General features: G+C 41.7%; 1 long non-coding RNA gene across 2 annotated transcripts in view; it reads left to right on the top strand.

Annotated features, from left to right (window-relative positions):
• LOC144234034 (uncharacterized) overlaps positions 1 to 11028 on the top strand; it is a 250945-nt gene extending 239917 nt beyond the window's left edge. For both annotated transcript variants that reach the window (XR_013335839.1, XR_013335841.1), the window contains 3 exons: positions 1683 to 1880; positions 10159 to 10262; positions 10719 to 11028. This is a non-coding gene — a long non-coding RNA (uncharacterized LOC144234034). The remainder of the gene's footprint in view (positions 1 to 1682; positions 1881 to 10158; positions 10263 to 10718) is intronic.
• The last annotated feature ends 2949 nt before the right edge of the window (positions 11029 to 13977 follow it).

The following is a 13977-nucleotide window of genomic DNA, read 5'->3' on the forward strand; positions in this document are numbered from 1 at the left end:
ATCTCACTCATTTGAAATTATTTTATTAAATACTATGGGAGGAATATCTAAGTTAATTCTTTTCCACCTCAAACATCAAATTTCCCCAAATCCATTTGTTGAATTTGTAATTCTTCCTTTATTATAAATCAATTATAAATCTCAAGGTCTATATCTGGGTTATATCTTCTTAATATGTGTATTTTTCTAGTTGTACCAAAATGCTTATTTATTTTATTTTTCAGCTTAATAGTATATTTTAAAGTCTATGGCATGTCCCTCTTCATTATTTTCATTTTATTAAAAAAGAAGATCTTAGTTGCTTTATTTTTTTAAAGACTTTTTAAAATGTTCATTTATTCTTGAGAGAGAGAGAGAGTGCAAGTGGAGGAGGAGCAGAGAGAGAGGGAGACACAGAATCTGAAGGAGGCTCCAGGCTCTGAGCTGTCAGCACAGAGCCTTATGCGGAGCTTCAACCCATGAACCACGAGATCATGACCTGAGCCGAAGTCAGACACCCAACCTACTGAGCCACCCAGGAGCCCCAAAGCTTAGTTGCTTTCATCCACATAATTTCTTAATGAACTCCAGCAAAGGGAAAGTCCAAAGTTAACTTTTTGGGGTAGCCCTTTGGTTCTCTGACAATTTCCTTATTGAAAATTTGACCATGTCTACTTGTTTGACCTCTTCCAAATATTGTATAACATCCTAAGAGGTACTGTCCATGGCCACATCTCAGAATGGATTGGCAAGGCTCATGATAGCTTACTCAAGGCTTGGAAAAGAAGTGCATGGGGAGGCCAGATATTAGACTTGCTTCGTAGAATTGTAGGAGAGCCATTGAACTGGGGTATGCCATCTGAAAGTCAGGATTCAACCAGGCAGACAAGTCTTCTTGTGCCAAGAGATCTAACCTTTCCAGTTATGATTCAGGAAAGTGCTCAACATCTGTAGGTCCAAGATGAAGAAGAAGTACCAAGCTTCAGTTTAGAATAAATGCTTCTTACAACCAGTAACACACATTTGTAAGAGCTGAGTGAAGTTAGGACTATGGTATGAAACTATAAAACAGAATGAAGCTAATGGAATTACAAGAACTTTAATCCATGATCATCATCTCTCAAGGTGGCCAAAACCAACTGACTTTCACAGCCACAAGCCACCAGTAACAGTATAACATATTTGCATTCTAGAGTTGATTTTTTCTAAATGGGAATTTCAGCTCTGATCTTGTGAGGTGACGCCTGACAGTTTATAAATGCCTTCTCTTGTCTGCCTGAGACAAAACCAAAAACAAAATTAATATGTCTGATAAATGGAATGTAAAGACTCCCATCTTGTAAATAAACTTGGAAAAATATTCTGGAATATTTTCTATAAAATACCAGCCTGGAGCCTCAGTTGAGATTCAATAGATTTTATTTTATGTGCAGCCTGTTGTTTAAGTGGATATGAGTCAAATAGTAAAACTCAGCCTTCAGGAAGATGCAGAGATACTAAACTGAACAGGCTGCTCATGTCTGTCGGCAGTGAATCCTCTAGTGACACTGACCCATGAATCTTTCTCTGTTTTTTCCCTTTCCAGCAGCAAGAACCTTCAATGTACCTGCAAGAGAGCATATTCACTGATTCTCTTAACTTATTCAAACTTACACCTTCGAGAACTTATGAGGCTGACCACTTCCATCTCCCTCATTTTGCAGCCTAGAGAGAAGACCTGTGGGCCTGAGGAGGTGGAGGGACTTGCCTGTGAAACTGGTCTGCAGAAAAGCCAGTCATTGCTGCAAAATGGCAGCTGCATTCACAGAATCCACTCTTCTCACTTTACAGATGGGCCAAATGAAGCCAACAACAGGAGACTTTTGAACAAACTACCAAGAGATGTTCTGGGAATTCTACTGGTAAGAAAAGCATCACATTGGTTCTTCAGAAGAACCAGAGCTTTTGAGTGGTCATTTTTATATAAACTGCCCACAGGGCTCTCTGAAGGTGCAGCCCTATAAACACCCACAACTAGAAGAAATAAACAGTGCATTTTAATCATCTAAAGGAGCCTATTGGTTTTAAGGAATGGTTTTAAGCTAGGAGGGCTGTCATTACACTGTAAGTAAAGTCAATACATTGCTGAGTCCATGAATTAATTAGTGTTTAAATAATAGAAATGACTATCAGTTACAAAACATTACCATGAATTACTTGCTGTGCAGTTTCTTTTGCTATTATTAATAATTCTAGCTACTGATTTTCTGTAATTGTAAGCCACAGTGTTCCTTTGGGTGAACAGCAGAGCAGATTTAGACTGCTGAGTCAAGTTCCCACTCATACCAATAAAAGTCACCGGGTGCCCCTGTCCCCCTTCTGCTGGCCCTTTAAGGCTAGTTTGCTTCTAGCCTCCATTCTCTGCTGTCTGAGAAATCTAAGAGAGTCAGTCAGTTGGTATTTGCTCCTTATGGTCAGAACCAGCTTTGATATTAAAATCAAACATCCAAGAAAATGCCTGAGGCAACATTTTCTGTTTCTGAGCCGTGACTTGCTCCATGATATCATTCCACCTTGTGTGAGCAGTTCAGCAATGGTGGAGGGCAGATCTGGCTGGGTAATAGATGATAGGGGGACTGGTGATTTATTAGGAGGCCTGAGCCTCTGGTTTAGAGGATCAGAGTTCAGGTCCCTACTCTTCAAGAATCTCAATATGGGATTGGGGATGAGTTATTTAACCAATGTGAGGTTTCATTCTCTCCATTGGGAGAAGTAGACCATGCTCCTTGACATTCATTTCACAAGGAAACGAATGAAGATTACGGCTTGGCTTGTATTTAAACCCTGAATAAGGTATACAATAGATGAAAAACTTTGCTCTCCTTTTTCCATTTAAAGTAGTTGTACATTAACTCTCGAGCCGATTCTAATGGGGTCAACCACCTATCCTGTGTGAATAGGGCCCAACAAACAAAGGTGGTGCAGGCCCTGGGTTCCTTGCTCTCCAGGTCCCCTCTGAAACCCATATACAGCATCCGGTCCTGCCTGGTAAGAGCTAGTACTTACTGGTTGGCAAGCACCATCCTCAGCCTTTACGTGGATTTTTCTCAGTCCCTTCAGCAACCCTATAAGGCAAGTCATCTTTGCACACTGTTTACATTAAAGAAATAGAGCCACAAAAAGGTTATGGCCACAGAGCCAGCAAATGAGAGATATCAACACAGGAGGACTCTTCACCACCCTGCTGACCTACCAAATATACAACTGTCATTCTTGGAGTGGACTTTGGCCCTGCACCCCTGCCTTCTTCCCTATTCAGCAACCAGAGTCTAACAACTTAGAGGGCAATTATCTCACATCAAAGGGGCCTTCCAAGCAGAAGGCCTCTTCTTCCTCCAGGAAGCTCTCCCTGGAGCTCTCATGGCCCCCTGGGCCCACCCTGTCCTGGCTCTCAGCTCAGTGACCTCACGTGTCTGGCAGCTTCTGGAGGACAGGGACAATTCAATGTTGAGTCGTCAGGCTCTCACCCAAAGTCTGCCACTAGTAGGTAAATGTTTGTACAGCAAATAAACCTTTTTCTCTCACACTATCCCCCCCAACATAGGCACATGAGGATTCACAAACTTCAGCTGCCCAAAGTCCCAGAATGCCTCTAACCAATAATCCTTTCCACACCTGCCCTCAAAGATGGCTGCAGGGGGTGGAGAGGGGAGAGAATGGCTACTCTACTCTAATTCTTCTGGGTTGGCCTCCACCAGTTTCCCCTCTGCATCTGCTTCCCCCGGATGCTTGATATCTTTTTCAAGCATCTACTTCTTCCAGGGGACTGGATGGAGTAGAAAACAAATGGAGTCCCAGAGAGCAACAGGATGCCTCTCTCTACTCAGTCACACCTTTACCACTGCCTGTGTGCCACCGTCACCCTACCAACCACATGACCCTATCTTAAAAGTGACTGCAATAAAGCAGGAAATTAAAAGCAGAAAGGCCATATTCTTTGGCTGATCTGCCTATGTAATAAATGCTACAAGGTGGAACAGAAATAAATTTATGAACTATCTGAGCAGCAATTCCTTGATTTCAAAGTAATCCAATCGTGGGGAAATGTCAGTTCCAATTGAAGAGGAAAACAAACTTCTGGTGTTCCTCAACCTGAGCAATTACTGAGGTCATAAATGTGGTCATTGTTTGAGAGCCCCAGGAGATCCTGTGCTGGGCACTGTGGCCATATGTGGTTGTATGTGAGCCGTGCAAGGCTTTCACACCTCAACACACTCACATTCTCCCCCCTCTCCAGCATATCCTCCTGCCCTGCCTCTGAGGGTTATTGATATTTCAGCCCCTACCTGGTCTATAGAACTCAGAATCCAGAACACAAGGGGAAAGAGACCACTATGTGTTGAAAGCAGGCGTCACGATGGGTCCCGACAGCAGAAGCCAGGCTGGATCGATTAGAGACTTCCAACGGATTGAGAAAATTCACCCCAGTCAATGGGAAATGAGTCAGAGGGACTGTGGACAGCCCTGGCATCTATCAGACACTGCTTCTCCTGGACTTGTCAGGCTTGCCAAGGCCTCTTGGTAGAGTGGCATGGATGACATGGTAACCTGCTGCAGGGAAACCAAAGTTCTTCTCCAAGGCACCACTCACCCAGAGGAACCAGGAAAGGATGATGTCCCAAAGTGCCCTGAATCTTGCTTTTGCTCACTTTTTGAACATCTCCATGAATCTCAGCATCTGATCTTGGGGTTAGGGCATTGTTGACTTTCTTGGGCAAACATCTCTTTCCTTTCTTTGGAAATTAGGTAGATTTTTTTGTGTTTCCTTATAAATTCTTTACTTCTTTCTTCACCAGTTTTCTGCACAATTGACCACACCCTCCTTTTTTAGAGCCCTCTTATTCTTTGCTCCCAGACACTACGCTCCCTGGGTATTTCTTCTTCCCTTTGGCTACTTTTCCTTGGTCTTCTTTGAAGACTCTTGTTCTTCTGTCCTTGAATGCAGCTTCCTTAGAATTCTATCCTCCACATTTTTGCTCTATACTTTTTCCCTAAGGGGCTTTGTCCAGACCCATAGCTTTGGATGACCACCTGTATGTTCATTTATGGCCCCACTGAGGTCTTTCCCAAGCTCTAGATCCATGTCTACTGGACCTCTCCTCTTGGACATCTCACAAGTGCCTCAAATTCAACATAACTAAACACATCATCCTCCCTCTGTGTTCTCATCTCAGTGAATAATTATCAAAGGAAGAACCTCAGGGGACTTCCGTAAGTAACTCCTCTCTATACCTACTATATCATAGCAGTTCTGTTTTCTCATATCTTTTGTATCTGTTTTTCTCTGTCCCCATCCTCATTACCTTGGTTCAGGTGACTATAAGTTTCTCCTTCAGCTACAGCAGTCTCTTAATACACCACTCTGTGTTGAGTGTAGCCTTCTCTTAGCACTTGTCACAATGATGCTGCATACTGAAGAATCTCAACATCCCCTAAAGACAAAAACAAAAACATTAATTTCTCTCTTATGTGTTTGTGGGACAACTGAGTTGGCTATGCTTTAGGCTGTAATAGCTGGAGTGGTTCTGCTCCATTTGTCTCCTCTCTTCCTCCGGGACCCAGTGAACTGGCCAGGGAACATTCTTCTCATGGCAAAGACAGAGGTACAAAAGGGCAAGAGGAAATACCCATGGTCTCTTAAGGCCTAGGCTTAGAAATGGCACATGATTGCTTCTACCCACATGGTATTGGCCAAAACAAGTCACATGTTCTGGCCTAAAGTCAAAAGGTGGAGAAATACATTTGGCTCACTATGAGGTCACGGTGTGGATGCACGGAGCAGTAAGCAATAGGGCTAACAATGCAATCAATCAGTGGACCTCTCTAATCCATTTTCCACCCAACAGCTAGATTTCTAACACACAAATCTGATTATGTAACTCACGACTGTCCTTGAGAAAGAGTCTGAATTCATAATGTGACTCCAGTCTATCTCACTTCTCACACCACCAATCACTCTGGTCCTGCCATATTGAACTACACTTATTTTCAAAATTTGCCTGAACTCTTACCTCTAGGTCTTTTCACAGCTAGTTTCTTCATCTGGAATACTTCCTCATCCTCTTCTCACCCCATAACTTAGTCCCCATCTCATGCATCATTTGGCTAACCCCCTTTGTCCTTCAGTTATATTTTAAGTGTCACATCCTCCAAACATTCTCTGTGACCCCAAGATAAGGCTATCCTTAGGCACATTCCTTGCTCCATGTACTTGCACTTATAATAATACTTAACCATCCCTATTGTAATTACCCAAGGATAGGAACTGTGTCTTAGACCCAGTGCTTAGCACCTGTGACAGGGATATGTAGGCATTTAATAAATAACTTACAATGGATGATTCCCACATAGGAATCTGTCCTTGAATACAAATTTTAATGTCTTTGCTTATTTTTGACACAAATTAGATAAAATTAGAGTAACTGTGTATTTTAGAACCATGATTGTTCTGGTCCAATTGATGAGAAGATTAGCTTGATAAGCATCTCAGATCTAAACAAAAAACTTGCTTTGTTCTGAATGGAGAGCCACCTATTTATGTGTTAGCACACTGAAAAATAAATAGCAGCTAATGTTTTTGAGACACACACCATTGGTTGCCAACCCAATAGCTATTCTCCTTCTTCTGTTTCAATAGAGCACCAGTTCTGCTTGGAGTGACAATGCGCTCACCCCCAGAGGGACAATTCCTGATTAGTCTAGTCCAATTATGGAATCCCACTCCTCTTTGCCAAGGAATAGCCTGTGAGTGGGCATGTGACCTAACTAGCCAATCATATCTGAGGTGAAGTCTACTTGCTACTGTGGGAAAGTTTTCATGTCTGATGAAAGATAGCAGGAAGAGAAGATAGGGTCCTCTTCCCCATGCTCACCCCTTGTGCTTGGGATGATGTTCTGTAAGGACATGATTCTTGGAACTGTGGTCGCCATCTTACTACCATGAGAGGAGACATGACTGATCTCCTGAGAAAGTCAGAGCAGAAAGATAAGAGAGTCTGGGTCTTTGCTGACCCTCAACTGCTGTCTGCATGTTGGAATTACCTACCTCTGAGTTTCTTGTTACATGAAATAATAAAATGTCTTTATTACTTAAGCCATTTGCATGTGGTTATTCTGTTATTTGCAGCTGAAATAATCCCTGATACGAATAGCTTTAAAATTTACCCCGGAATACCGCAAATTTGTTATTAGCAAATATCAGAGACTTCCCACCATTCGAGTCTATTATTTAACATAATTTTCTTCAGGCCTAAAATGTTTCCACAGCTGGCTTTTATTGATTGCAGTGGATGATGTGCTGGAGAATGGGTCTCACTGGCATAAGGATTCTGCCACTTCTTTGTTTAGCAATCAGTGTTCCAATCCTCACTTCTTTCTTATTATATTCCTTGAACCCTCAGAGGAACTGGCAGGTATGGAGCTTGAACCTCTTCACCTGCTTTTTGAGACTTGTCCTGGGAATAATTTACCAGCATGGTAGAGAGAATAATGCCTCCCAGTCCCCCCAAATAGTTCATGTGTTCTAATCCTCAGAACCTTTACAAGGCAAAAGTGACTTTATAGATGTGATTAAGGTAAGGTCCTGAGATGGGGAAATTATCCTGGATTATCTGAGTGGACCTCCATATAATCACAAGAATCCTTTAAAGGTGAAGGAGGAAATACAGGAAGAGCAGGAGAGGGATATGTGACTATGGAAGAATGAGCAAAGACATGTAACTTATTGTTTTTGAAGATGAAGGAAGGGGGTGAAGCCCAGGAATGCAGGCAGCCTATAGAATGGGCAAGAGGCAAGGAATGGGATTCTCCCTTGCTTCCAGGAGAGAACACAGTTCTTCCAACACAGTAATTTTAGCCCAGTGAGACTTTTTTCAGATGTCTACCTGCAGAAATGTAAGGTAATAAATCTGTGTTTAATTTGCGATAATTTGTTATAGTAGCCATAGGAAACTAATACAAAGAATTGGCCTTATTGACTGAAAAACTGAACACCTCTGCTTCAGGCAAATGGCTGGGTGCTGCCTGACTGAGGGAGAAAATGATAAAATATAAACTCAAGCCCAAGCCAGAGGGCAGCTGTGCTCAGTAGTGGAGTATATGTAGTTTGGGAAGTATCAAGGAATAGATAGTTCTCAAGGGAAAAGAAACTCACCCCCCACATGAGATAAAAGATGCGCAAACCCACGTAGGCTTGGATTTCTAAAGTGTCCTTTAATACCTCAGAGACGAGGACATTGGGTGAGTGCCCAAAGTGCATCACTTACATCCTATGAGCAGTCCCGCGTGTGGTCAGCAAGACCCTCGGCCAAGGTTACAAGGTGGAGAGTATGCTCAGGCTCCAACCCACTGGAAAGATGGCAGCCTTATCTTTTATCAACAGCAACAAATAATGGTCATTCACTCAGTAACTATGAATTAAGTGCCAATTCACTGCATAGTATGAGATGCTAGGGATATAGTTTTGTACAAAACAGATTATGTTCTCCATATTCTCCCCCATCTTAGTAGGCTTGGGCTATTTTTTTAAAAAAATTTTTAATGCTTATTTATTTATTTTGGAGAGAGACAGACAGATGGGGGGGGTGGCAGGGGTAAGGGAGAGAGCCAGCCAGGGAAGGGCAGAGAGACAGAGACAGAGACAGAGAATCCCAAGTGGACTGTGCTGTCAGCACTGAGCCTAACATGGGGCTTGAACTCACAACCGTGAAATCATGACCTGAGCCACAATCCATAATTGATGCTTAACCAACTGAGCCACCTAGGAGCCCCACGGTTGAGCTGCTTTTACAAAAATACCACAGGCTGGATGGCTTAAAGAATAAACATTTACTTCCCACAGTTCTGGAGGCTAGAAGTCCAAGATCAGGGTACCAGTATGGTCAGGTTATGGTGGGGGGCTTCTTCTTGACTTGCAGACAGCTACCTTTTTGCTGTGTCCTCACATGGCAGAGTGACACCACTGCTCTCTTAATCTCTTTATATAGATACCAATTTCATCATGGAGGCCCCATCCCCAAGACCTCATCCAAAACTAACTGCCTCCCCCAAATTCCAACTCCAAATGCCATCATATTGGGGATTAGGGCTTCAACATAAGAATTTGGGGTAAGGAGACACACACATTCAGTCCACAGCATCCCTCTAAATTCCTTTGGGGAAGATGGATTTTAAAGCAAAAGACAATGAATAAATCTATAACATTTATGATAAATATGATGAGGGAGGAGACTAGGATACTCAAATAAAGAGGGAACTAAATTTAGACTGGAGGGCCAAGGGAGGTATTTTTTTAGGAAACCATGTGTAAATTGGGACCTGAAAGAAGTAGGAATTTACCAGGGACAAGCTGAAGGAAGAGAGATCCAGGCTCAAGGAACATCATGTGCAAAGGCCCTGAGACAAGAGAGGAAAGGGGAGTTGCTATAGCAGGTGTATAGTATAGAAAGGAAAAAAGAGGGCACAGGAGGAGCTGGTGCCTCTTTAAAACCTTTGGTGGTTTCAGGCTAAGGTTCTGTGTTCCTTTCATCAAGCTCTCTGCAGCATTAACTATGAGTGTCCACTTACTGAAGAAAAACCAGAATAGCTCTCAAGCCACAGTCCCAAGCAGCCTGCAGCTGTCTCCTCTCTCTGGAGGGTGCAGAGTGAAGCAGAGGGGAGGGGAGTCAGCACCTTCCTGTCATTTCTGTCCATCTTTCTTTCTGGCCCAACTTCTTTAATGTGACCTCTGGAGATTTTCTAAATTAGAATCATTACCTATATGGGGAGCCTGCAATACAAATCAAATGAGAGGCCGCAGCAAGCTAATGAAGGCCAGTGACCCAGGGATCTAATGAAGATGAACAGCTCTGTTACAGGGAGAGGATGCCACCATATCACATGCTGCTTGGAGCAGAAAAAGAGGTAAATTCAGGACTTTTATTGTGCTCTACAAGGCAGGTTAAATTGAAATATATACCACTATTTTCATTTATTTGTTACTTATCTCTATTTACATATATATCTATATATCTAGGTTCATCTATATATCATCTATCTATATCCATGTGCGGTGTGTGACTAGGGAAGAAAATAATACATCTTGGATAAGCAAAGGACTTCTTATTTGGCCCAGTTAACCCTGTTTTCCTCATTCTCATTCAGGTTTCAGATGATGAGGTCATCAAAGGTCAGAAGATAAACCTCCAGGGAAATACAGAAGAATATACTTTAGAATGGCTGAGCAAAGTGTGAACATTGAAACTAAGGTAAAGAATTTAAATAGACAGAATATGCAAAAAAACAAACAAAAAAGCCAAAAAACAAAAACAAAAACAAAAAAACCAAACCAAATCATTTTGTTCTTTTATGTGCAATGAAATATAAATGCCTCATATATATTCACTTAAAAACTTTTATAGTTGCATAAATATGTAAAGCTAATTTATCCATTCAAAAATCATGTATTGAATGCCTTTGGATTTTCTCAATGTTGCATGTTTAAAAATCATAGGTTGTCTCTGAATATCACTTAACTCTAAGTTTTGTGACAATCTGGGAAACTGCTTTCAATCCAACTAGTAGACCATCATACTCAGAATCTATTGTAATGGGTTTTCAGTTTAGGAACTCAGATCCAAAGCTAGTAGGCTCTGTTTTTGTGTTTCCCCACTAATGTGGAGAGGTTACAGATTCTTGGTTTTCTGGTTTTTCATTCACTCAAGGAATGCTAGCAGGTGTGTCTGGGAGGTGGCTGGCTAGAACAATGAGGATGTCAACCAAGGCTGCAGCTCTCAGCAAGCCAACAACAAACTAGGAGTTGAACAATCAATTCTCCCCATCGAACAATCAAGAAAAGCTTGGAGACCCAGAACTGGAAAACATTTACTTGAAAACCACTGATGCAGGGTTAGTCAATTAAGCTTGCATTTTCTCAGCTCACCCAGTTTTGGTAGTCACATTTGTTGGTTAATTTTCATGAAAATTCAGCTTTGACTTTTATTCTCAATAAGTTAATAGATTTTATTTTTATATCCTTTTATCCTGGCACATAATTCTTTATGTTCAGAGATCAATATTAGGGGGAAATTTCTTTGCCAAGTAATGATCCACGTAGTCATAATAAAAGGGAACGTTTTCAAAGGTTTTCAGAGCCAAAAAGAATTATTGCAGATACAAGTGTGTCTATAATTGTGTTGTCCAAATGTCCCAACAAATTTATTAGCCATTTTCAGTTCTTTCATGATGGAGAGTAAACCTCTTGGTGATTGAAGCCGGAAAATAATCTGTTGACTGTTAGAGCTAGAAGTATCTTAGATACTGTATAATCCAATTTACTCATTTAGGAATGAGAAGACACACTGCGGCAAGGCTTCTTGATAGCTTCCACCTATTCAAAATCTTCTAGGTTAGAGTCATTGATTTCATACGTTACACACAAGATTCATGCTTAACCACTTGCTAGACCCTTCCCACCAGGCTAAAATTGCTTCTAGAGAAAGACTGAGGCTGAAAGAAGTTAATTTGCTTCAGATGATATGGTCATGATAGAAGTTAGACTAAAACTCAAGCCCAGGACTAATTCTCATGTAACCAAAAAGCATCTGGAACATGTAAGTTTCTTCCCCTGCTGCACTGCTATGAGGATTAAGCAGGATGAACTGTGTGAAATCATTATATTTACCTAGAATTCATTTTTCAGCAGGTAAGCCATCTAATCAAAAAGGTGAGTTGCTCAAATCACCGAAGGGCAGATTTGCAGGGCTTCGGGGAAGAACTGGAATCCTCCAGCACTCTCTCCTACTCCCTTCACATCTGTTCACATCTGTTTGATTCTTTTTTTTTTTTTTTTTTTTTTTTTTTTTCTTNATCATGGTCACCCAAGTGACATGTGGGAGAGACTGAATCTCTCCGTCTCAGTTTCCACTGGACATTCTCAAGGAAGGGGCTTTACGTGGTCATGGTTAAGTGTAGACCAAGTACTGGGTGTGTTGGCAGTGGGGTATGGGAATGGGGACAGTAGTGGGGTTACCATATGTTCGGGAAATGTCAAGGAGTAGAGAGTTCTCTCTCCTTAAGGGAGAAGAAACCCACAAGAAGTGGAAGACAAAACACATGCCCATCTGGAATGTTAACACTCTGGAAACAAGGACATTGTACTCTGCTGACTGTGCCCCCTACTTTTTCCCCTTGTTAATGCCAGTGCAAGTGTCCCGGGTGCATCACTTACACCCTTCTGTGAGCAGTCCTGCATGTGATGAGTAAGAACCTGTCTTAGTCAACTGCTATAACAAAATACCATAAACTATCTGGCTTATAAACAACAGAAATTTATTTCCTACAGCTGTGGAGGCTGGAAGTCCAAGACCAGAGCACCAGCTCAATTAGGCTATGGTGAGGACCCTTTTCCCGGTTCAGACTGCTGAATTCTCACTGTGTCCTCCCAAAGTGGAAAGGGATGGGGAGCTCTCTGAGGCCTCCTGAATAAGGGCACTAGTCCCATTCATGAGGCTCCACTCTCATGACCTAGTCACCTCCCAAAGGCCCACCTACTAATACCATCACATTGGTGGTTAGGATTTTGACATAAGAATTTTGTAGGAACATAAACAGTCAGTCCATAACAGAACCTCAATCCAGACTGCAGGGCGGAGAGAGTGTTTAGACTCCAGCCCACTGATAAGATGTTTTTTTTGCAATAGTGGAAAATGATGGGTCATTCACTCAACAAATGTTAACTAAGTGCCAGCTCACTGCATGGTGTGAGACATTGAGTATGCAGTGCTATACAAAAGAGATATAGTTCTTATATTCTCTCCCTAAATTCTTTTGGAGAAGATAGACTTAAACCAAAAGACAGAAATTAAATATGTAATAACACTTATGGGGCGCCTGGGTGGCTCAGTCAGTTAAGCATCTGACTTTGGCTCAGATCATGATCACGTGGTTCGTGGGTTCGAGCCCCACATCGGGCTCTGTGCTGATGGCTAGCTCAGAGTCTGGAGCCTGCTTCAGATCTGTATCTCATTCTCTCTGATCTTCCCCTCCTCACACTGTTTCTCTCTCTCTCTCAGAAATAAATAAAAGCATTTTTTAAAAATAACACTTATGATAAATGTGATAGAGGAGATTAGGATACTAAGAGAGAATAATAAAAGGGAATGGTTTATATTAGAGGGGCAAGGAAGGTAATTCTTAGGAAATGATATGTAAATTGAGACCTGAAAGATAAATAGGAATTAATCAGAGAAAGAGACGTCTAGGCCCAGGCACAGCATTGTACAAATGTCCTGAGGCAGGAAATGGGGGCTTTGGGCCTTCTTTAGCACATATCGTATAGGATGTGATTCTTGGAGGTGGGGAGAAACGGTACTCAGAAAATATGGACTGGCCATTATCCTAGGAGGTGTTCCCTATTACTATAAAGCAGTGGAGACCTAAGATTGTCCATAAATCACTCTGTGAGTGATGATTTAACCCTAAAAAGCTAGGAACAAGAACCAAACAGAACCAATGCCAGTGAAATTATTTTCTTCATTGAGAAAATTGTTCTATACTTTAAAAGAAAATCAGAGAGAGAGAGAAGGAAGACAGGAAAGAAGCAAGGCAAAAGAAGAAAAAAGAAAGAATTGTTTCTATTCTAATCTAATTTTCTCCATTTGCTAATAAGAACGTGGAGGCTCAGAGAGGTATTATGTCCTGCCCAATATAATATGGGTAGTGACCCAACTCCCCGTCTCATGAGTAGAGTGCTTCCCCTACTCAGGAGGGCCTACTTCATCAATGTGCTATAGTTCTTTGCTCTAACCTCCATTTTAGGTGCTTTTAAAAATGATATATTCTCCTTGCTTGGGAAGTACAGGAGTTAATAGCATACAAACCTGCCCTTTAGATAGTCAGAGAGTTGCCTGGATCCATGAGACACAGGCCTCTTTCACTCTTTTACAATGACAAAAAGGAAGAGGAAGTCCATTCAAGGACCAT

This window comes from Crocuta crocuta, unplaced genomic scaffold, assembly GCF_008692635.1.
Source record: "Crocuta crocuta isolate KB4526 unplaced genomic scaffold, BGI_CrCroc_1.0 scaffold55, whole genome shotgun sequence".
Lineage (NCBI taxonomy): Eukaryota > Metazoa > Chordata > Mammalia > Carnivora > Hyaenidae > Crocuta > Crocuta crocuta.